This window comes from Nycticebus coucang, chromosome 11 (genome assembly GCF_027406575.1).
Source record: "Nycticebus coucang isolate mNycCou1 chromosome 11, mNycCou1.pri, whole genome shotgun sequence".
NCBI lineage: Eukaryota > Metazoa > Chordata > Mammalia > Primates > Lorisidae > Nycticebus > Nycticebus coucang.
The window spans coordinates 85,908,924-85,933,999 of record NC_069790.1 but is presented as its reverse complement, the minus strand read 5'-3'; the positions used below and the strand labels follow the sequence as shown (position 1 = coordinate 85,933,999).

The 25,076-nt window shown below is 35.8% G+C and overlaps 1 protein-coding gene and 1 pseudogene across 2 annotated transcripts in view; both read right to left on the bottom strand.

Annotated features, from left to right (window-relative positions):
- The window catches only part of FOXP2 (forkhead box P2), a 630,100-nt gene that overhangs the window by 526,439 nt on the left and 78,585 nt on the right, over positions 1–25,076 (bottom strand). The gene's annotated exons all lie outside the window — the stretch shown is intronic.
- On the bottom strand, positions 1,443–2,956 carry LOC128598682 (histone deacetylase 1-like; annotated as a pseudogene). Its single transcript, XR_008383682.1, has one exon. The product of XR_008383682.1 is annotated as a histone deacetylase 1-like (transcript).

The following is a 25,076-nucleotide window of genomic DNA, read 5'->3' as shown; positions in this document are numbered from 1 at the left end:
GAAAGATAAAGGGTAAAGGATTTAAAAATTAAACATAAGGGAAAAGATTAAAGGAGGAGACGCAAAAAGCTATGCAGCAGGATTTAAGAAGCCAGTATAAAGAAAAGACGTGAAGTGATGACAAAGGAATAACAAGTACTAAACAAAAGATATTTGTAATGAGGAAGGATAAAAAGAAAGTAAAATAAAGACAATTATAAATTAATTGAAAAGCACATTATAGGAAAAACAAAATGTTGATGCACTCCTAATTTTTTTTCATCTTTGGGCTCTGCTGTTGATAAAAAGAAAAACCAGTCTTTATGTATAGGAGATTTAAAACAAAATTTCCAACGTACAGGGTTACAGCTTGTTTGAATAAAAAGTTCTGCGCCCCTGGAAGGTTTTGTGATGTTGTACAAGTAACTTCCCTTTTACATCCCACACTACTTCTCTACGTTTTCTACTTTATATACTGAAACAATCTCACCTCACTTCTGACATCACTAGCTAACTAAATGTTATGACTTTATAATCCAGCACTAACGCTGATTTCTAAAAGCACATATTTTATGGTGGAATAGAAGATGTATCTTAATGTCCAAATTCAATTATAAATACCCCATACTCACTTTTAAATACAGAAGCACAGTCGCTCTCAGCCATGGTAGTGCCACTGAGGGTTTCAAAAAATTTGAAACTGTGTTAGTTGTCATAATAATTGAGTGAAATGATTCATACTTAATACGTAAGGGCAAGGGATGTTAGATGCCCTGAAATTTCCTGCCAGACATTCTTTTAGATATAAATATGTTCATAATTATTTAAGTCTAGACCCTCTCCATTCTGCACTCAAATATAAAGTGTTATTGCATGGCTTAGTACGTGTATACATTGAATTTCCTGGGAATGTTACTAACATATAAATCAAGAGTATATTTTATTTTGCAAGAATTTATTTATTTTTTTTATAGAAATGTACCATTTTGTTAAAAAGTCTCACAAAAATGAAAATAGTATTTCAAAGGAAGCTAGACTACCAACCTCCACCTGCAAAACTGGGGGAAGACAGAGGGCAGGCAGTGTGAGTTTCTTGGCTCACTTGAGCTTAGTGGGAAGGTAGGAATAGAACCAAACTAAGAAATGGCTGATGTTGCCTTAGAGGCCTGAAAAGAACAAGGGTCCTTAAACACCCAGTCACTCCTTCTAAAATGCTCAATAAGGACACATTTCCAAAGCTACTATGCAAATACTTGTTATTTCAGGATTTTGACTTATGGATGCATAACATTATCCTTTCTACCCAAGACGTGGTACTCTTCCTGGTTGGAAATTAAGACTGGGAGGGATGGATAGCAAAGCAACGCCTAGAAGAGTTCACCCAGCTCAGCTGTCCCGGGCTCAGAGCCCTTGTTTCTTTGTTTCTGTCTAGCCTTGGGGATATTTATATTTAATAAGTTTTCATATAAATACAAAGATAAATAGAAAATATAAAATCTGAGGGGGTATTGGACAAAGGTGGGAGACTTGACAAGAAACCAGAGCTGGAGAGGTCTGCTCAGGCCAACTTGACCTCTTCCTTGACCCTTTGGCTTCTGGCTTCTCCTCCTTGGTTTTCTCCTCTTCTGTAACTTCTTTCTTCTCTTCCGGATCTTTCTCTTTTTCATCTTCTGTTTTGACTCTCTTGGCTTTTTTGAAGTTGGAAGAGTTCTTTCGGCCACCCTCTCCTTCCTCATCAGAATCAGAGAACTCTTCCTCACAGGCAATTCGTTTGTCAGAGGAACAGATGGAGATGCGTTTGTCAGGGTCTTCTTCATCCTCATCACCACTTTCCTCTGGGATGGCATCCTCAGGAATTGCCTGCATCTGAACCCCTGGCACATGGGGCAGCATCCTCAGGTTCTCAAACAGTCGCTGTTTGATCTTCTCCAAATACTCATTAGTATTCTGGTTAGTCATTTTGGAGGGGCTGATGTGAAGCTTGAAGTCTGGACCAAAGTATTCAAAGTAGTCATTGTATGGAAGGTCATTAGGGATCTCTCTGTCCAGGGCCACAGCTGTTTCATATGTCCAGCATCGGGCAACATTACGAATGGTGTAACCACCTCCTCTCAGCATCAACATAGGCAGGTTGAAGCTCTTGACAAATTCCACGCACTTGGCATGCCCTTTGATGGTCAGATTGAAGCAACCTAACCGATCCCCAGACGGGGAGTCTGAGCCACACTGTAAAACCACTGCACTGGGCTGGAACATCTCCATTACTTTGGACATTACCGGCTTGAAAATGGCCTCATAGGACTCGTCATCAATCCCATCTCGGAGTGGGTAGTTAACAGCATAATACTTGCCTTTGCCAGCCCCAATATCCCATAGATCCCCAGTTCCTGGGAAGTACTCTCCATATTTATGAAAGGACACAGTCATGACCCAGTCTGTGGTACTTTAGCAGTTCCAGGATGGTCAAGACGATATCATTGACATAACAGAAGCCAGATGCCTCGGACTTCTTTGCATGGTGCAGGCCCCCAGCCCAATTCACAGCGATGTCCGTCTGCTGCTTATTAAGTTCCACAGCACTTGCCACAGAGCCACCAGTAGACAACTGTCAGAACTCAAACAGGCCATCAAATACTGGGCAGTCCTCACCAACGTTGAATCTCTGCATCTGCTTGCTGTATTCAGACATGTTATCTGGGCGGATGAAGTACAAGAATTTAATGTAGTCATCACTGTGGTACTTGGTCATTTCCTCAGCATTGGCTTTGTGAGGGCGATAGATTTCCATTTTTCTGTAGAGACCATAGTTAAGTAGCAAATTGTGAGTCATGCAGATTTGGTGAGGCTTCATTGGGTGGCCTTGTCCATAATAATAATTTCCAACATCCCCGTTGTAGTAGTAACAGACTTTCCTCCTGGTGCCCTGCATCTGCGCCATCTTGCTCACCTCCCGTCCCTCCCATCAGTCGGTCCATCAGCCCTCTATTTTGCTAGAATTTAACCAAGAGCTGTACACTATTTCTTAAAATGACATCATGAACAGCAATGCTGCTCTTGGAATTTGGGGATACAGTACAAAGCATTGATATTAGTTTGTATCTTGTAGTCTTTTCCTGCATGGTGATTCAATATATACATTCAACTTCCAACATTTACTATGTTCATGTCTGGGCATTTGAGTCAATTAATATTTGCTACAAATTATGTTAGCGCACTACATAGAATTTTTTTCAAAAAGGTATATAAGTGGGCAGGCACTGTGGCTCACGCCTATAATCCTAGCTTTCTGGGAGGCCAAGGTGGGTGGATTGCCTAAGCTCAGAAGTTCCAGACCTGCCTGAGCCAAGTGAGACCTCATCTCTAAAAATAGCCAGGCATTGTGGTGGGTGCCTGTAGTCCCAACTACTTGGAAGGCTGAGGCTAGAGAATCGCTTGGGCCTAAAAGTTTGAGGTTGCTATGAGCTATAATGTTGTGGCACTCTAAAAAGGGTGACAAAGTGAAACTCCGTCTCAAAAAAAAAAAAGGTATAAGGTCTTTTATCTCTGTATTTCAAGATATAAAGAGGATATTACAAAATATTTACTGAAAAATACCATTAATACAACCCAGAGCACTAATAACCACTGGTGAAAGGGGTAGAGACTGAAATATAAAAACTCATTAAGATCAGAGACCATTAACCTCATAAGCAAATGAATTATAAGGCAAATAAAACATCATCATCCCAACACAGTCTATAGTTCTTCATTTATACATTTCTCTTTCTATTAAGGCATTGGGAAGTCAAGTCTGCTGATGTGAGTACTCTAAATGTATATGGCCCCTCCTGCTGAGGAGACTCTGTCTTCTGGCAATGCTGGGGTCAATGCAACATTAAGGATTGATTTAGCACTAAATACCACAATTATGAACCCTTTACAATAAAATTTTACTTGTTAAACAGTGGTAAGTGAAATATAGATTACTACTGATCACAACATACACCGCTGCATAAAACAATTCAGATTATTTTTAAAATATAAAAAGAAGCTACTTTTTTTTTTTTTTTTTTTTTTTTTTTGTAGAGACAGAGTCTCACTTTATGGCCCTCGGTAGAGTGCCGTGGCCTCACACAGCTCACAGCAACCTCCAACTCCTGGGCTTAAGCGATTCTCTTGCCTCAGCCTCCCCAGCAGCTGGGACTACAGGCGCCTGCCACAACGCCCGGCTATTTTTTGGTTGCAGTTTGGCCGGGGCCGGGTTTGAACCTGCCACCCTCGGTATATGGGGCCGGCGCCCTACCGACAGAGCCACAGGAGCCGCCCAAAAGAAGCTACTTTTAAGCCCCGTTAGAAGACAGTCTGACAGTTTCTTACAAAGCCAAATACGGTCTTACCACACAACCCAGAAATTGCCCCCTAGATATTTACCCAAATGAGTTGAAAACTTACATTCACACAAACACCTGAGGAAAAATGCAAGACATTTTATAACAGATTTATTTATCATTGCCAAAAACTTGGGAACAACCAACATTCATTCAATGAGTGAATGGATAAACAAACTATGAAACATCCATCTAGGGAAAAGACATGGAGAAACCTTAGAGACACCATTGATAAGTCAAAAAATGCATCTGAAAAGGCTACATACTTACTGTATTATCCCAACAATATGACACTCTCGAAAAGGCAAATCTATAGAGACAGTAATAAGTTCAGGGGTTGTCAAGGGTTCAAGGGAAAGGGAGGGAGAGAGTTATGAATAGGTAGAACACGGTGGATCTTTAAGGTTGTGAACTATTCTGTATGATAGATAATACAATGGTGGATATAGGACATGACATGCTTGTCAAAATCCATGGAATCAAACAACACAACAAATGAAGCCTAATGTGGATTTAAATCTGAATGTCAACTAATAATACCATATAAATATTGATTCATCAATTGTAGCCAACTTATCACACTAATGCAAGATGTTAGTGATAGGGGAAATTGTGTTGGGATACAGGGGGAATAATAGCAATTCTGTACACAAGTCTCTGTCCAACTCTACTAAATAATACTTTTTCACCAACAGTGAGGTGGAGAAATAGAAGAGTATATCTTTGAGGAGGTTATTTCCACAGATAATTTAAAAGGGTTACTGTCTAAATCTACACATTACTACAAGGAAATTTCCATTCTAATGAAAAATATCAACACAATAAATATACTAAAAGAATAAAAGGCTATTGACTTATTTTGTAACAGAATCAGAAGTACTTAATTTGAGATAAAACTTTCTAAACAAATGGTAAATTTTTATAAAATAAATGTTATTATATGACAGAAAAGTAATTAAATGAACGCACAAATTTTGGTATACGGTAATCAAATGAATCAATCATATGACACTGTAATAATGAAATAAAGTTAATTGAGTATAGGCTTAGGATGTAGTGGAGGGAAGATGTAGCATATGAAAGGAAGTTAAGCATATTTTTTTGAATTCTGATTTTCTGGGTGGTTCCCCTTGTCATATAATGAACTATTACATTTCATTTCTGAATAACTGAGAAGATTAAAGCATTCAACTGTAGCCCATGAATTAATCTGAAAGCTATTCAGAATTCAAATGTTATAGCTGGTCTCTCATTTTTCATTGTCTGAAAGATGAGTTTATGAATAAACAAATGAACTTATATGTTCTAAATAGCAGACCATTCATGCCCCCCCATAATTCATTCATTCAATAAATATTTACTAATCTACAATAGGTCAAGCTCTATATTAAAAACACCTGAACAAGATTCACACATCCTATGCCCTCATGGAATTTACAGAATGATAAGGAAATGGGCATTAAATAATTACATTTATTTGTTACAAATAAGTAGATGAAATGAGCTGTGGGGAAAAAAACAAGAGGTTTGAAGAATAACTTTAAATGGGGACATAACCAAACTTCATAGAGGAAGGCATCATCTAAATGAGACATATAAGATAAGGAACAGGATACACAAGTGGGATGTGTGGGGACTCCACACAGCGAACATGGCAAGTGCAAATGTCCTGAGTCAAGGGGGGTTCCTAAAACTGACAGAAAGGCAGACGTGCCAGGCAAAGTGAGCAAGGGAGAAAGTGGCAGGACAAAGAAGAAAAGGTAGGGGGCGCCACCTGTGGCTCAAAGGAGAAGGACGCCGGCCCCAACTACCGGAGGTGGCAGGTTCAAACCCGGCCCCAGCCAAAAACTGCAAAAAAAAAAAAAGAAAAGAAAGGTAGATATGCGCCACATTGTAGAGAGCCTTTCAAAGCCAAGGTAGGAAGTTTGTAGTTATTCCAAGTACAAATAGAGTACATCGCGCACTATGATTATGCTCAGTGGAAAAGAAATTTAATTTCTGGTGAGGTTCCTTAGCTCTTTGCGGTGCCATGAGACCTTCTATCAGTCTGGTGAAACATACTGCCAATGGCTTGAATGTTGTTCCCTTCAAAACTCATAAGCAATACCTAAAAATGTGGAAGTGACTTTGGAATTGGGTAAGGGGTAGAAGTTAGAATGGTTTTGAAGTAAATGCTGGAAAAAGCCTGTATTTACATGAACAAAGCATTAAGCACATTTTTTGCACCAGCCTGATTATTTAAGTGATTGTGCCCAGGAGTCTGGTAGAAATATGGGCAGTAAAGACTATTCTGATGAGATTTCAGATGGAAATCAGGGGGGAAATATATCAAAGTCCGGAGGAAAGGCTCTCTCTCTTATAAAGTGGTAACAAACTTGGTTGAACTGTGTTTGTGTCCCAGGATTATAAGGAAGGCAAAACTTCAGACCTATGAATTACAATTTCCGGTGGAGAAATATCTAAGCATACTATTAAAGGTTCTGCCTAGTTTCTTTTAATTGCATACAGTGAAATGGGAGAACAGAAAAATAGTTTAAAGATAGAATTTATAATTAAATAGATGGCAAAAAAAAAAAATGATTTGGTAAACCCCCAGACTGACCATGTAAAGAATGAAAAAGGATGTACAGGACAGAAAACCAAGGGTACAAACCCCGTGATCATTTGATCAGGAGATGGGGAAGAACAGATGGATATGGGAGAATGACTCTGAAGGAATTTTACAAGATCTTCAAGAAGAAAAGTTTGGGGAGAGGCCCGGGGAGCCTGTAAGACCTCAGCGGTCACTACACTAAACCATCCCAACTATATGTTCCCTGGGCACAGCTCTCTTCACCTCCCCAGCCATGGCTCAAGCCAATCTATTAGTGGCCTTGGCCACTGCTCCAGAAGATGCAAATAATAAGCCTTGGCATTGTCAACACAGTGCTAACCCTGAAAATGTGTACAGTACAGGAACCGGGGGGCCATGACAACCTCCACCTACTTTCCCAGGATGCCTTAGAGAGCCTGAGGCCCAGACTAAGAATTGTCACAGGGATGGAGCCACCAGTGAGTCCTCACAGGGGCTGTGACAAGTGGAGGCATGGGGGTGGAGCCATTCTGTGAGACTCCTAAATTCTACTTTATTTATTTTTATTATTATTTTATTTAGACAGGTTCTCATTCTCTTGCCCAGCCTAGAGGGCAATAACCCAATCATAGTTACCGTAACTATCACTATACTTCCTGGCTCAAGCAATTGTCCGCCCCAGGGACCCATATAACTAGAATGCAAGGGTCCACCCCCCTGTCCTGCAGAACTACAGAGTCACCAGTGTGGAAAAGCAGCAGGGATAGCTGCAGGTACAACGCTCCACCCCGTGTGGGCTGATCCCAGCAATGACACCGGGGCAGGGCTAATTGACGACTCAGGGGTAAAGTTCCCACCACAGTGTCTGAGAGGCAGGGCATGGCAGGACACGCAATCAAAGATCATTCTGGAGACTGAATGTTTACGCTATTCTTCTTGTTGGGTTTAGGACTTAGGTGGGAGCAACTATCCACTTTTTTCTTACCCATTTCTCCCTTTTAGGATAGGAATATCTATAGAAAATTATACCACCATTGTCTTGTGGAAGGATGCAATTTGTTTTGATTTTACAAGCTCACAGCAGGAGGTAAATGTGTTCCTCCAATTTTGATGAAAGTATGAACTTTATACTTTTGATGCCAAAACAAGACTTTGGGGGATATTGGCATGGAATAAATTTGTTTTGTATATAAGAAGGGAATTAGTTTTAGAGGACCAGACAAAATGCTATCTATGGTTTGAACATCTGTCCTTTCCAAACTCATGTTGAAAGTTAATTACCATTGTAATAGTATTAAGAGGTGACTAGGCCTACAGGGCTCTACCCTCTTGGGTGGGATCAGTGCTGTTATAAAAGGGTGAATTCTGTCCCCTTTTCCCTCTCTCTTTGAACTTCCACCATGTAAAGGCCCTCCCTAGATGGCCCTTGAGACTGGATTTCCCAGTCTCCAGAACTGTGACTCAATAAATTTCTGTTCATTATGGATTACCAAGTCTTTGGTACTCTGCTATAGCAGCACAAAAGAGTCTAAGACATATTTCCTCCTTGGAATAATATTATTAAATACATAAAGTAAAATACATAGAATTAAAAATAAAATTAATTATATTGAAATTTATTTTTATCAGGAATCCTTGGAGGCAAAGAACCCAAGGTTAAGAATTTTTCTGCTAATGAACAAAAGTCAAAGTAACAAGTTAGAAAGCCATTTCCCTGAGTATTAAAGACATGGATGACTTACAAAAATTTAGATTTTGAATTGTTTGCTGAAAAAGTAAGTCCAAATTTTTGTAAAAGGGATAAAATGTACATGTATATGTGTTTTCTTTTTATTAAGTCAATCTTCTCTTAAATATGTATTCATTTATTTAAAAAAACAGATTTTTTAATTACATGAAACCTAAAAATTTAAATTAGAATTTCTAACACAAGTTGTCCCATGGGAAATCCTTCAGTCTGTGAACATTAATTGATGATAATGGTAAACAATGAAAATGAGAGTGAGCATTTATTGAACACTACACTAAGTGCTTGATAGTGCAGTGCCTTCTTAAATTCCCCTAAATAGCCCTCTGAGAGGCTTTTTTTAAAATCCCCTTTTCATAACTGAAAATATTAAACCTCATACATTTAAGCAATGCATTTAGAGTGCACAGCTAGTTACTGTCAGAACTGGGATTGGAGCCCTGGACTCAATGCAGAGCTAGGTGTTACTGAGCATCCTCTAAGTACTCCATACCAGGCTGGCTATGATTGGAACTCAAGAGAGTATGAACCACAGCCCAGATATTAAGGAGTCAACAGTTTAAAAAAAATAAGAAACATGCCTGAAACATCAGTGGAATATGGGAAGCCATAAAAATATGTGTTTACTATACACTGCAAGCCTTAAGTATGCAGAAAGAGAAGAGCACTGGATATTATAGGGGATGGTTTATGGAAAATATAAGACTTGAAATGTTTCTTTAAAACTAGCTAAATTCCTTCCTTCCTTCCTTCCTTCCTTCCTTCCTTCCTTCCTTCCTTCCTTCCTTCCTTCCTTCCTTCCTTCCTTCCTTCCTTCCTTCCTTCCTTCCTCCCTCCCTCCCTCCCTCCCTCCCTCCCTCCCTCCCTTCCTTCCTTCCTTCCTTTCCTTCTTTCTTTCTTTCTTTTTAGGTTAGTCGAAGTTAGCAAGTGGGTGGCAGCTCGGTAAATTTCAGATAAGCTTAAAGGTGAACGGAGCACATATTAGTAAAGAGGGTAATGAACTGTGTGAAGTAATATGGTACAGTCAACAGATACACTTAATAGCATAAAATCTAGTAACACATTCTAGATTTATAAGCTCCTAGATATGATGTTTTTAGAGAGTTACTTGAACCCCCTTGTTTTTCAATAACTTCCCTTAGTAAAATAATGACTTCTACTTATGACATTATATGAAGTTTGCTGCAACCAAAAAGCAGTTTCCATCAGAAGTTCTGCACATATATTAAATGACATGAGACCTGCTGATTTTTACTTTGCCAAAAGTCATTCAGATAATATTCTTTCGTTTTTCTTTCTTCACACAGTTTTTGTGACGAATTCTGTGACATGATTCTTCATGCACTTCCCATTTTGAAATTCTCAGTTCTTTGTCAAGAAATCTGAAAAGATAAGGCCTTCTATTTCAATCTTGAAATGCCCATTTCTGAATTGGTTATTTGATAACAGCTTCCAAAGATTCTTCGCTGTATTTCTTTCAGATTTTAATATTAGACTGGTTAATGTAGTTTCCTAAAAATGGCTGCCACTCCTTGGGAGTGTAGTTTAAAGAAGATCCAAAGGCCCTATGTCCCAGAATTCCAACTTTCCTCTTCATTATTTCCATGAGACTTGAAATTATTTTATTTTTAGCTATAGGACATCAAGTATTCACCTGCTAAAGGCAAACTGCACCCTCAGCTGCCTTTCCTTCTTGTCACCCTGTTCTTGGAATCCAGTTCTAGCATACCAGCTTCTGAGTGATGATGATAATGGCTAAGAATGGCTGAATTCCCTCCAGAAAGCCTTTATGCTTAATAATAGCTCCTGATGTCTTACAGCTAAAAATTGCAAAATAAAATAATTTCAAGTCTCATGGAAACAATGAAAAGGAAAGCTGGAATTTTGGGAAATAAGGGCATTTGGGTTTTCCTTAAGTTACGCTGCCAAGGAGTGGCAGCTATTTTTAGGAAGCTACATTAACCAGTCCAATATTAAAAACTGAAAGAAATACAGTGAAGAGCCTTTGGGAGCTATTATCAAAAACCAATTCAGAAAGGGGCATTTCAAGATTGAAATAAAAGGTCTTGGGTGGCGCCTGTGCCTCAAAGGGGTAGGGCACCAGCCCCATATGCCAAAGGTGGCGGGTTCAAACCCAGGCCCGGCTAAAAAAAAAAAAAAAAAAAAAAGGAAATAAAAGGTCTTATCTTTTCAGAGTTCTTGGTAAAGAGACCTATACTTTAAAAAATGGCAAAATAGCAATATCTTTTAAATCTGAATGATGGATAGAAGTATTTTGCTAAATAAGTCTCCATCGTTTTTGTTTTTAATATATTTAAAGCATTTCTAAACTTGAAAATAACAAATCTTAAAAAGTAACAATAAAGAAGTTCTTATTATAGTGGACACCAAAATATGTTCCAGAGCTAATTCCAATTTTAATATTTCTCTTGTTTTTTACAACACTAATCTTCTGGCAACTGAGTATGACAGTCTGAATAAAACACATCTGGACACAACAAAACACTTAATCCAAAGTTCTTATGAATTCAAGAGGACCAGATAAGGCTTTGGGGTTTTTTCCTAATCCTAAAAATCATAACATAGGAACAACACTAATTAGCTGTTTTATTAAATCTAAGAATACAGACAAAAACTATTTTGACACACTTTGTCAAAAATTGCTATAAATTATATAAAGCACATATATGGTACCATGTACAATTTACATTTCAATAAACTTAATAATGCTAATTTATATATGTCCTACACTTTATAGCTTTCAGAGAACTTTCAGCCACCTATGTTCAGTTAACAGTAGAAATTATAACTTGCATATTTCGTAAAGAAATGATACAAGTGTTAATTCAGCACAAGTCTTGACATGCCAGATGAAAAAGCTACCCTTTGGCATGTTTTCAGCTAAAGACGGCTCTCTTAAAGAGTCTTGAAATAACTTGTTGAAGTTGCTTACTATGCTAATTATATAAATGATAATTGAATATACGATAGTGAAATATAATTTATATTTCTCTACAAAGTTTAAATGCCAGTTTAATGGTCAGCAGTTCTATGCTTTCACAGTTGAACATGTAAATCTTAATCTGAAAACAAATTATTAAAGAACACGAGGAAGCTATTATAGAGGAAGTTATTATAGAGATTGAAATTTGGGGCCATATTTCAAATCTACTTAAATAATATGCAGCTAATTTCTGAACAACTTCTCAAAAAGATGTAAGCATTTTTTTCTTTTTACAATCACATAGCCCAATAGCCCGGACTTCTGTGATACAGACCTCTACCTCCATCCCCAATTCTGACAATCCCTGCAGGCAACCAACAACTGGCTGTATCTGTGGAATGTGCTCTTTGAACTGTACAAAAGCCTTCAGCTTTTCCTGCATTCTGCAAACAAAAACTGCCAAGTGCAATTATTTTTCTGATTTAACATAATACAAGTGTTAGTTCTCCCTACCCCCTCCCCCTTAACTTCCCCAATACCAGCCATGGCCTATAAAGTGAACATTTATAAATACACACAACAAAGAATCATTTGCCCTAATCAAAATTATATTTGTTTTATTAGTACAATAGTTTGACTGAATGTAATATAAATTCAATAGGCACCATATTCCCTTTTGTGTATATGTTTTAAGAATTCTATTTCTATAGATGGATTCAAGAACTGAATGGCTTTAGTCCTTTTAATTATACGACTGGGATCTTCAGCTTGAAATCTTTCTCAGAAAACAAAAAAAAGACAAACACAATAGTTGTTTATATTCAATTCACTTATCCAAAAAAAAAAAAAAAACTCATTATAGCTAATCAGAATATATCCTTCCAAATGTGAACATCTCCTGATAGTTGAAAGAAAATTAAAAGGAAAAGGCAAAATAAGTCCAAAGGTAGAGTAGCATAGAAGTTTAAACTCCCCTTTTAGTTAAATGTTAAACTAGGGCATTCTTCTAAGCTAGAGCCCACATAAGCTGCTTTTCTCCAATGAGTATGTCCTTGACATTATGCATACCTGACTATTTTTCATTTGTTAAAAGATAATATTAAACCCAGTACTGGAAAGTTAGTTTCATTTTTCACATGCATTAGATGCTTCCAACTGTTAGTTTGTACAAATTATTACCAGCAGCTTTACTCTATTTGAAAATATTTGAAATTTTGTTCCTAAAATTAAGTTATAAAGAGATAAGACAACACCATTTATTCTGCATCCACGAAATAATTATCAAGTAGAACAAGGTACTTTAGGAGATGCTAAGAAAAGGCAAGGCATATTTTTATTCAAAAGAAGCTAATAATCAAGTTTGAGAGGAATAAGGCAGAAATGCATAAAGCAATTAAAGAATATGAAAAAAATATATATGATACATATGTATTTGCCCTTTTTAATTAAAAGGGATTTGTTCTTTCCATCCCCTATTTTCAGTGAAGTTCAGTTTCATGGCTTTTTTTGAGAACCAGAGGCCTCGGGAAGTGTTATAAAGCAAAGCTAATGTCAACTAGCTTAGAAGTGGGAACACTCTACAGATAGGGATTTCTTTTCTCTAACAAATTCTTTATCTTCTCTGCCAGTCAAATCACTTCTTATCACTGGTCCCATAAAAGCTTTTTAACTGACTTCATATGGTATTTTATTTTTTTATTGACACATTTATTTAATAAGTATTTATTAAATAAGGACTGTGTCAAACAAAGGATAAAGACTCATGCTTTAAAATCAGATGAGACGTTTCAAATTCTGGCTCTGTCACTTAGTCACTGGACCAGTTACTTAACTTTTAGAAGTTTCAGATACATCTTCTGCAAAATGTGCGCAGATGACATAAAGAAAACTGTTGTCAACAACCTGGAGGGCTCTCAGCCTCCCAGAGGAAGCTGTGCTTCACCCAGAAGGCAGTAGGGGTTCATTTACCACACAAGCAGGGAACACTTTCCAAACAAAAAGAACAGGACGCAGAGAGCACGAAAGCTTTGGGGAATCACTATACAAAGAAAAGTCCTGAAATGTTTTAGGATGCACAAGGTGAGGATAGAGAAGGTTGATGCATGCTGTACTTTAATGCTTGATTTTTTTATATATTTATTTATAAGAGTAAAGTCTGTTTAAAATAAACAAACATAATTAACCAAGATTAAAGTTTGGGGTCCATCCTGACCTTTCACCCATGCAGCCCTGATCCAGTCCTAGAGAAGGAATACCACACACAGAGGCCACAGGCACGCACAAACTTGAAAAATCAACTAATGCAATTAGAACAGAGTATGTAGAGTAAGAAAGAGTCAGAAAAATACCAGATAGAGACTATGCTACAGAGGCAGGCATGGTCCAATTTTTGCAGGGATGTGTAAGCCAATCTTAAGAGTTATTTGAATTTTACCCTAAGCTTATAGGAAAAGAACAGCAAAACTTTAAGCAGAAAATAAAAATCACCCCCCCCCTTTTTTTTTAAAGTAACTCTTGCTACCTAGTGACTCAGAGAGGGTAGATCACATAAAGAGTTGAATCAAGCAATTAGGAGGTCGCTGCAGTTGTCTCAGTGGGAGTTTTAGACTAAGGTAGAGTCAATGGGTTGTGGTGAGATACACACATTTGGGAAGATTCAGTCAGCGGGGGCAGGAGACCTGTTAGAGGGTGAATGAGAAAAAGGGAGGTGCCTACAATGACCTGGTATTTCTGCCATAGGCAACTAAGCATATAAACGTGCCTGCTATTCACTGACACAGAAAGCGTCCTAACAGAAACACACCTTGATAGGTGAGGTGGAGGCAGGAAAGAGCTGAATATTGTACATGCCTTTAGAAGGACTCCTATGGGACATTTAAATAGAAACACATCAAAGATGCAGGTGAAAACACAGATCTCACACTCAAAGAAGAAATACGAGCTTCAGATAGAAAAGTGGGAGCACCAGTACTAACAATGGTAAGTGTTAATCTAGAGATTAAAGCTTTGGGATAAGTAGGCTCATCTAGAATAATGTATAAAGGGAAAAGAAAAGGGCAGAACAGAGGAAAAGAACTACATTTATGATATGGGCAAAGAAATGGCTCACAAAGGAGACTAAGAGAGAGAACCGGACATGAGAACAGGAGGGGAAAGGAGGATGCAGTCAACACCGTGAAACACGTGAGGGAAGACAAGTGATTGAAAACTGTCCTTCAGACTGATCAGCAGTAACATCATTGCAGGACTCATGGTGAACCCGACAGTCTAAATACACGCAACTATGTTCACTCCTGCCCAAGTACCAATATGAGAACAATAAAAAGTTAAAAGTGATGAACCCATGACAAAGATTACAGCAGAAAAGGTAAAATTCGTTAAAACTCTCCAACATATCTCTGTATGTAAGACATGGTCCACTATAGATCCTTAAAGAATAATGTTCAAGGAAATCAATCAGTGCTTTATTCAATCATTCAATCTTCATCTTGAAGGAAATCAGACTAGTCTCAGGGTCAAGAATGGAGAGACTAAAATGCACAGTAGTAACAGTCCAGGAAAAAAAAAAATGTATCCAAATTGCTGACAGACTCCCTGTTTCTACTAGAAGGGAATTACACGAGTGAGTGAAAGTTAGATGATTTTTTCAAAGATAGATGAGAACCCACTATGGTTTATTCATGGTGTTCTGGTTTGCTCTTTTTTGGGAACTCTTGGAATTATTTTGGCTTAATGAAAATCATTTCTTTCAAGTGTAACCTTAAAAGATATGAACAATTTCATCATCATCAAATCTTCATAGTCTATTCATATACTCTTCCAAAAGATCACATTTTAAAACAAAAGGATTAATATCTGCCTTGCGGTGCATATAAATAATCTGCTTTTCTTTAAAAAGAATGTTGAAATCAATGCATTTATCATATAGATTTATTAAATGCAGACTTGCACGTCAGCACCAATCTATGAATTAGGGAAACATGGTTGAACAAAGCATGTAGAAGGTTAAAAAATAATGAATGGAAGTGATCAGAGTGAGAAACAAGATGATGTCTTATGGCATTGATTTTTAAAATCCAGTGGAAAACAAAAACTTTGTTTACAGGTAAGTACTTGGATGTAAACATCATATACATTAGTATTCATCTTTATAATGAAACTTGAGGAATAATATTTCTTAAGCTGCTTCAATTCATGATCTATATAGATGTACATTCAAACAAAGCTAGATTTAAAATAATAAAAACTGACAAACTTAATCTCAGGTCAATTTAATGATAAGAAAATATAATAAACAGGAATATAATAGAAATATTATTCTAAAACTACTAATTAACCCAAACTGTCTCTTGTATAAGCCTTCTAATAACTGGTAATAAAGAAGCTGGCAATAATTAATTACTTGGTTAAAATCTGCCTACCCAATTTCACTCTGAAAAGTCTACATGGAGCCTGCCATGGTGGCATGTGTCCATATTTCCAGCTACTTGGGAAGTTGAGTCAGGAGGATTACCTAAGACCAAGAGTATAAGGCCAGCCTGAGAAGCAAAGCAAGACTCTGTCTCTTAAATATATATTATATTTATATAATATATATGATAAATATCATAGAATTTTGACTTAAAATGTAACTAATTTGTTGATTCAAAATACATTTGTTTGTGGAGATGGGAATGTATTAGTATCCATAGTGAAAAAGAGAGAAGATATTATGTATAGCAATATGCATTTCTCATCTGAACAGAGAAACTAGGGGTTGACTAGATCAAGATTAATTAAGAATCCTGGGGGGAAAGTGGCAGTAAGAGAAAATGGAAATGATAAAAAAGGAAATGCTAACAAGTAAACTAATTAGATTTCTTTCTTTGAGACAAATGCTGACCTACCTTACTAATACTGTCAAATTTCAGAACCTAGATTAAAGGTCTTGCTTTAGTCATTCTACCAATACTGACTCTGCTATTGTTGCTAATAGACAAGGTAAATCACTTTTTAAGACTTTATCAAGTAAAAATATAAAGTAAAAGCACATTAACTATTCGTAACACTCAAAGACAGCTACTGAAACAAATGGTGATTCACATCACCACTTTGCTTAGGATCAAACCTTCCATGTCACAAAATGTGTACATCTACCAGTCTAATTATATGAACTTTCCAAAGTGTTCAGTGTGTCATGTTACTGGTTGATCAAAAATCAAAATTAATGATTATGTTATACAGGACAAAAAAGAATTCTAGTTAAAAAAAAAGAGAGAGAGAGAGAGACACTTCAAAGAGTGAAAGATGTTATTTTGAGAAGATTCTGGTAGAATCCACATGAGTGGTAATGAACATCAGACTGAGCATTTCACAGCAGCATCATAATGAATAATGCAACAGTGAAAATAATAACAACAGCAGCTTTATTGAATCTATATGCCAGGAGCTGTGAAGGATGTTTTATCTCAGTTCACTACATTTCCCCCAAATCCTATTTTATTAAGCTTTATATAATGCCTTTTAAGAAGGAAATCTTACACCCTACACATCATAAAACCAAAATATCACATAATGATATAACCTGAAAAGAGTTTAGCAATATATATAAAATGTAAAATGAAGGTAGTGTGAGGAGGGAGGGATTGGGGAGATGTTGGTCAAAGGACACATGATTTCAGATAGAAGGAATTAGTTCAAGGATCTACTGGACATCAGAGTAACTATAGTTAATAACATAATGGTATACATGAAAGGATGCTATGGACTGAAACAACGCTATAGAGTTTAAGTGTTCTCACCACGAAAACAATGGTAAGTATGTGAGGTAATGCGTATATTAAACAGCTTGAGTTAGTCATTCCACAAAGTATTCATATTCCAAAACATCACGTTGTACAACCACAACTATACACATTTTTACTTATCAATTAAAAAAGTGAAAACAAAAGATATGGTACTCTAAAATTCACATAAACTAATTCAAGTTGTAACCTTAGACAAACAATTATGTATGCAAAAGTATATCTACATTTATGTTCATTGCAGTATTATTTAGAATAGCAAAAAATAGAAAATCATCAAATTGCCTATATCCCAAGAAAGGGATTTAAAAATCACTACGCTTTGTTCAAACCATGAAATGTTATAGAACAGTTACAAACTAATGAATAATTACCCACCGAAGTGCTACAAAATGAAAGAAAAAAAATCTCGGGTGCTGGAAAAGTGTGGAATAACTTGAATTCTTATATGCTGAAAGTATTAGAGCATATTGGGACAACTACTCTAGAATACTGGTTGGTAGGGTCTCCAATGTTGATCCCATGATACAGATAACCTATAATATGGAACACTAAACTCACAGTATACCACTATCCTGTGCAGTATACCACTACCTGTGATAGAAAAATTCTACTCCAAGGTATACAGATACACATCAAAGGCATGTTCTTCAAACCAGTGGTACTCCTAATATCCAAAGAAGGAAAACAACTGAAATGCCAGACAACAGAACAAATATAAATCAGTGGTGGTATCTTCGTGCCATGGAAGGGGTGCACAATAATGAGGAGGAAACTCGTAAACCTAAGACTGAAAAAAAGAAGTTATACAAAGTTCAAAAATAGAAAACACTTATCTATGTGGTTAAAGGACGGACTGTGGTTATTCTGGGGGTGGCAGGAGGAGGACAGTAATTAAATGTTGGCTAAAAGATGGGGGACTTCTAGATTACTGGTCAATGTGGCTACTTCTTCATCTGAGTTTTGATCACACAGGTGTGTTCAACTGTGACAGATCATCGAGATGTACATTTATATTTTGTGCAGTTTTCTATATGTAAGTTATAATTCAATAAACATTTACTTAAAAAAAAAAAAACAACTAGGAAATCAGACCTGTGTGTATAAACATGGATAAATTCCCTGAACAAAATTTTGACAGGAAAAAATTTCAGAGGGGCAAATTTGATATGATGCCAGTTGTACAAACTTTTAAATTTCACAAAAGGGTAAGAATATAGATAAATATTAGCTGGGTATAATAAATAATACTAGAAAATAATAAATATTTCTAAAGGATAAAGGACCAGGCTGAGAGGGCATAGCCTTTACTTTATATGTGACATTGTATTTCTCATAAATAGTAAGATTTGGCCAGGTGTGATGGCTTGTGCCTGTAATACTAGAACTCTGGGAATCTGAAGAGGGACGATTGCTTGAGCTCAGGAGTTCTAAACCAGTCTGAGCAAAATCAATACCCCCATCTTTACTAAAAATAGAGGTCTCATGGCATATGCCTGTAGTCTCAGCTATTCAGGAGGCTAAAGCAAGATCTTTGAGCCTCGTAGTTTGAGGTTGCAGTGAGCATGTTGCAGTGAGCTGCCATGACACTCTTGCCCAGGCATCAGAGCAAGGCTCTGTCTCAAGGGAAAAAAACAAAAAAAGTGAAATCTGAATCAAAAACTGAAAAAATAAAACAAAATGTTAACATATGTCAAATTTGGATGTATGAGTGCCTATTACATCACCATCTGTATGTTTAGAATATTTTAAAATACAAATCTTAAAGAAAGCTATCACTTTGGATTCTAGAGTGAGGTGAATTTTTAAACATTCTCATCCAATTTGCCCAGATCATCAGATTAACAAATGCTTTTTTATAGCTTTGGTTGCTGAGTATTTATTTTAGATTAAAAAAAAATTTAGGTCTTCATATATTTAATGCCTTTTGGACAAAACTAAAATATATGCCACATGTAGGAAAAATGGTGCTTTCTTATATGCAAACCAAAAATTGGGGGCTTTTCTTTTTGACTTGCACAATAATAAAAACCATTAAACATTTAAGAGAGTTATTAGAAAGGATCACTAGGTCATAAATGTGGAGAAAATATACTTTCAAATTATTCTCTATAATCTAACAGAAGACCATTCTTGTTCCTGCAGGTTGTAACCTATGGCTACTATAAAAATAGGCAATAATGGTTGTATGGATAGAACTGTCAACTTCACAAAATTAGATCACAGATGCATCCACTAATAAAGAATTATTCATTTCAGGAATACTCACTGCCTTGTGCCAGATAACACTTTACATCATTTACTTCGAAGTGGATTCAGATAGTTACTAACTGATCCTTCAGATAAATTTGGAGTTTACCATCGATTTTGTACATAAGAAGTTGTCTTTACCATCTTGTCTTTAAAACCCAAAGAGACATAGAGAAAATACAAGTTTTACCTAGTGTGCCTTTAAAACTATAATAATAATCACTTACAACCAAGAATTCAGGCTTTTCTTATAAATACTTAGTTCGATGGATTTTATCCTTGCTTCTTTGTTCCAACCCTCCCTTTGGTGTCTGAGAGCAGCAGTCAGTTAAGATGTGAGGTGCTATTCAGCGGTGACAAGACACATTTTCAGATAAGATATTTGCACAAGATGTACCAGCTACCTTCTCATGGTATTAACAGCTACTTTAGTTAGAAAGCCCATTATCAGAGAACATGGAGTATTATACCTCATTTTGTTGAATCACTATTCTACAAAAATCCAAATCAGTTAAGAAGACACTCAGCTGTACAAACCTCACCAAAAAACTGGTGCCTTGCTACTTAGTGAAAACTAAATCACACGAACATCAATTTTTTCAGAAAGATTCAACTTCTCTCTTGGAGTTTTTGTCTTGTCAAAACCGACGCTTATCTTTTCACTTAATGAATAATCTTGTTTCTCACACTCCCACACATCTTCTCAAGTTGACCAATGAACTTTTTGAACTCTAATCAAGATGAAGCAGCATATCATTCTCTAAATGACATGCTGAAGATAAAAAGCCTATTCTTCTACTGACTGATGTCAATTTGTAAAAGAAACATAAATACCCATCATATCTTCATTTATGGATTTATAAACATTCCAGGTAGGTTAATATAAAGTTACCAGGACACAAAAACATAATACCTTTTAAAATATGTCCATGTGTTGACAGAATCTATCTTTTCCAAATTCCAGAACTACATTCTTTCATAAACATTCTCTCCTTGAGAAATTAACAAAGTAAATGGCTACATAAAAATAGCATACATTTCTGTGTGTATGTACAGCAAGAAAGACACATAAATTTGTGTGTGCATATAAACACATATATCCATATAAACTTACACACACATTTATTTATTTGGCTGTAGTTAATTTTATTTTCTAATTTATTTTTCTGGAATATTAAGGGTGCATGTGCTTTGTAACACCCATCCTTACATACACAGAGAGTATAGGACAGAGAAGAGAGCACTACCATTAAATAAGTGCCAGTTATGTGTCAGGTATTTTTCATATTTGAACATTTAACCTTTGTATTACCCTACAAGGAAATTATTACTATTGCTTTTTATTTTTCACACGCAAAACTTACTCCAAAAGAATATAAACTATAAGTGGCAGAGCAAACATTTGAACCTAGGTCTGTCGAATGCATAAATGAGGATCTTTTCTCCACAGCATGCTTAAAATAAGTTTCAGAAAGACTATAAGCATTGCTTTATGCCTCCTTAACATAGAAAAAAAAAATCATTCTGGCACTAGGAAGAAACATAGCTGGTTTTTAAAACAAAATCTGATTTTATTCCCAAAATTTCAATATGGCAAAGGAAAAGTTGCTACAAAGATAATTCTTAGTTGAATATGTTCAAAATGTAATTCCTTGGTAATCTGGGCTTTGGCCAAGACAAATCAAAATCAAAGATATTTTATAAATGCCAAGTTTTCAGAGAAACAAAAAAAAAAAAAAAATGCAATAGCAACAGATGCATTCTCCCTAGACATTTGTGTTGAGCCTAGCTACATTCAGAGCTTGAAGAAAAGGGGGGTTATATTTCATTTTTATGAATAATAAATTCCTGATCTCTCTTGATATTAATCAACTAAATATTATAAGATAATGCACACTCCTTGAAAATTAAACAATTGACAATATTGAAAAAAAGAAAAAGTAAAGAAGAAAAAAGCAAGGCAAATAAGGCAGGTAAGAAGAAGAAAAGAAAGAAAAAGAAAAAAGGGACTATAAGAGAGCCCGTACCGTATTTTTTAAATTAAAAATATAATTATGTTCAAAATTATCTTCAAAGAAAGAAAACAAAAGCATCTATCTTTCATTAGTTTCTCTACATTATATTAACATGAAACCAACAAAGTCTCATTGAAATGAAAAATTAAGTATTTCTGAGGATGACAGGCAACTTCATAAAAGTATATTAAAATTTAAAAAGAAATCATGAACAATTCAATAAAGGTGAGAAGTTCATGATATAGAATGAATATCCTTATATGTAATGTAACACGTCTTTTTTTAATTTGCAACTAAAATATGTATCTCAAAATAAAGATATGTTAATGCTAGGTAAACAAATTATCATAAAAAGCTACTAAATATATGAAACATGAATATTAGCAATTTCCTAAAATAAAATACACTACTTTAGACTGCCACAATCCATTGATTTTAAAATTCTACCTTTTTAACTTTGAATATGCAGTGTTGACATATCAAATTTGAAATTATCTCTCTTTTTCTCAGATTTCTACTTAAATGAATCCTTGAGATTGCCTTTTTAATTCTTTTTACTATGAATTACATTAGATATGTAAAGAAGAATCTAAAATAAAAACAACAGCTCACTTTTTGTCGTCATCTTTTCAATTAATAGACTTCATTTTTTAGAGCACTTTTAGATTCACAGGAAAACTGAGCAGGAAGTAGAGTTCCCATATATACCTCTCACCATCCCCAACACACACAGTCTCCTCTGTTAACATTTGAAACGTTTTTTATTATTAACATTTTACATTAGTGAGGCATATTTGCTACAAATGATGAATCCATATCAATACATTATCATTAATTACATCTCTAGTTTTTTTTACAGTTTTATGGTTTTTGACAAATACATACTAGTGGCATGTCTCCAGAACTAAAGTATCAAACAGAATGGCTTTACTACCCTCCAACTTCATCTCTCCCTCTCCTAGGACCCCAGGCAATCACTAATCGCTTTAACTTTTGCCTTTTCCAGAATGTCATATACAGGCATACCTTGGAGATATTGAGGACTTAGTTCCAGATAAAGTGAATATCTCAATAGACCAAATCACACAAACTTTTTGGTTTTCCAATGTGTATAAGTTATGTGTACACTGTATTGTAGTTTATTAACGGTGCAACATACATTATGTCTGATACCTGTACATACCTTAATTAAAAAATGCTTAATTGCCAAAAATGGTAATGATCATCTGAGCATTCAGCAAATCATCATCTTTTTGGCTGCTGGAGGGTTTTACCTTGATTTTGATAGCCGCTAACGAATCAGGGTATGATTATTGAAAGTTGGGGTGGCTGTGAGAATTTCTTTAAATAACACAACAATGAAGTCTGCCATAGTGATTGACTCTTCCTTTCACAAAAGATTTCTCTGTAACACACAGTGCTGTGTGATAGTATTTTATACATGGTAGAACTTCCTTCAAAATTGCAGTCAATCCTCTCAAACCTTGCTGCTGCTTTATCAACTAAGTTTATGTAATAATCTAAATCTTTTGTTGTCATGTCAGCAATGTTCACAGCATCTTCCCGAGGAATAGATTCCATCTCAAGAAACTATGCTCTTTGTTCATTCATGAGAAGCAATTCATCGATTAAAGTTTTAACCTGAGATTGAGAAATTCAATCATATTTCTCCTTCTAATTCTAGTTCTATTGCTATTTTCACCACGTCTGTGGTTCCCTTCACCTTTGAAATCTTGAACCTCTCAAAGTCTTCCATGAGGGTGGGAAATGAATTTCTTCCAACTCTTATTAATATTGACATTTTGTTGAATAGTAATGGTGACAAAGGACAACCTTGTCTGGCTCCAGTTCTAAGTGGAAAAGCTTTCAGTTTTACTCCATTTAGTAAAATATTAGCTGTGGGTTTGTCATAGATGACTTTGATCAGTTTCAGAAATATGCCATCTATGCCTATACTCTTCAGTGTTCTAATTAGAAAAACATGCTGGATTTTATCAAATGCTTTTTCTGCATCTATTGAGAGGATCATATGGTCTTTGGTTTTGCTTCTGTTGATATGGTGAATTACATTTATGGACTTGTGTATATTAAACCAGCCTTGCATCCCTGGAATGAAACCTACTTGATCATGATGTATGACTTTTTTTTGATGAGAAGCTGTAGTCTATTGGCTAGGATTTTGCTGAGAATGTTTGCATCTATATTCATTGGTGAAATTGGTCTGAAGTTCTCCTTTTTAGTTGGGTCTTTTCCTGGTTTTGGTATCAAGGTAATGTTTGCTTCATAGAATGTTTTGGGGAAGATGCCTTCCTCCTCAATGTTTTGGAATAATTTCTGCAGCATGGGAATAAGTTCTTCTTTGAAGGTTTGAGAGAATTCCAGTGTGAAGCCATCTGGACCAGGGAATTTTGTTGTTGTTGTTGTTGTTGGGAATTTTTTTTCTTATTTCTTTGATCTCAGTGCTTGAAATTGGTTTGTTCAGGAGATCTATACCTTCCTGGTTAAGTCTAGGGAGAAGGTGTGATTCCAAATATTGATCTATTTCCTTCACATTGTCAAATTTCTGGGCATAGAGTTTCTGGTAATATTCAGAGATAATCTCTTGTATCTCTGTGGCATCAATAATTATTTCCCCCTTTATCATTTCTGATTGAGGTTACTAGAGTTTTTACTTTTTTATTTCTATTTAGTCTAAAGGTTATTTCTAGTTAGGCCAAAGGTTTATCTATTTATTTTTTCAAAAAACCAACTCCTTATTTTGTTAAATTTTCTGAATGATTCATTTGTTTTCAATTTCATTAATCTCAGATTTAATTTTGGATATTTCTTTTCTAAGTGGAAAAGCTTTCAGTTTTACTCCATTTAGTAAAATATTAGCTGTGGGTTTGTCATAGATGACTTTGATCAGTTTCAGAAATATGCCATCTATGCCTATACTCTTTAGTGTTCTAATTAGAAAAACATGCTGGATTTTATCAAATGCTTTTTCTGCATCTATTGAGAGGATCATATGGTCTTTGGTTTTGCTTCTGTTGATATGGTGAATTACATTTATCATTTATCATTTTTCTGCTGGGTTTAGGCTTAGATTATTCTTCTTTTTCCAATTCCATAAGATGGTTTGTGAGTTTGTTGATGCGCTCTCTTTCTGTTTTTCGGATGTATGCATCTAAAGTGATAAATTTTCCTCTCAGGACTGCTTTTGCTGTATCCCACAGGTTTTGACACCTTGTGACCTCCTTCCACAAATCATAAATGTTCTTAATGACAACCAAAATTATAAATACTTTCCAGAAGGGTTTCAATTCGCTGTGCTAAGATTCATCAGAAGACTCACTATCTATAGCACTTCTAGCCTTATAAAATGTAATTAGACTTTAAAGTCAAAATGATTCCCTATCCCATGAACTGTAGAATGA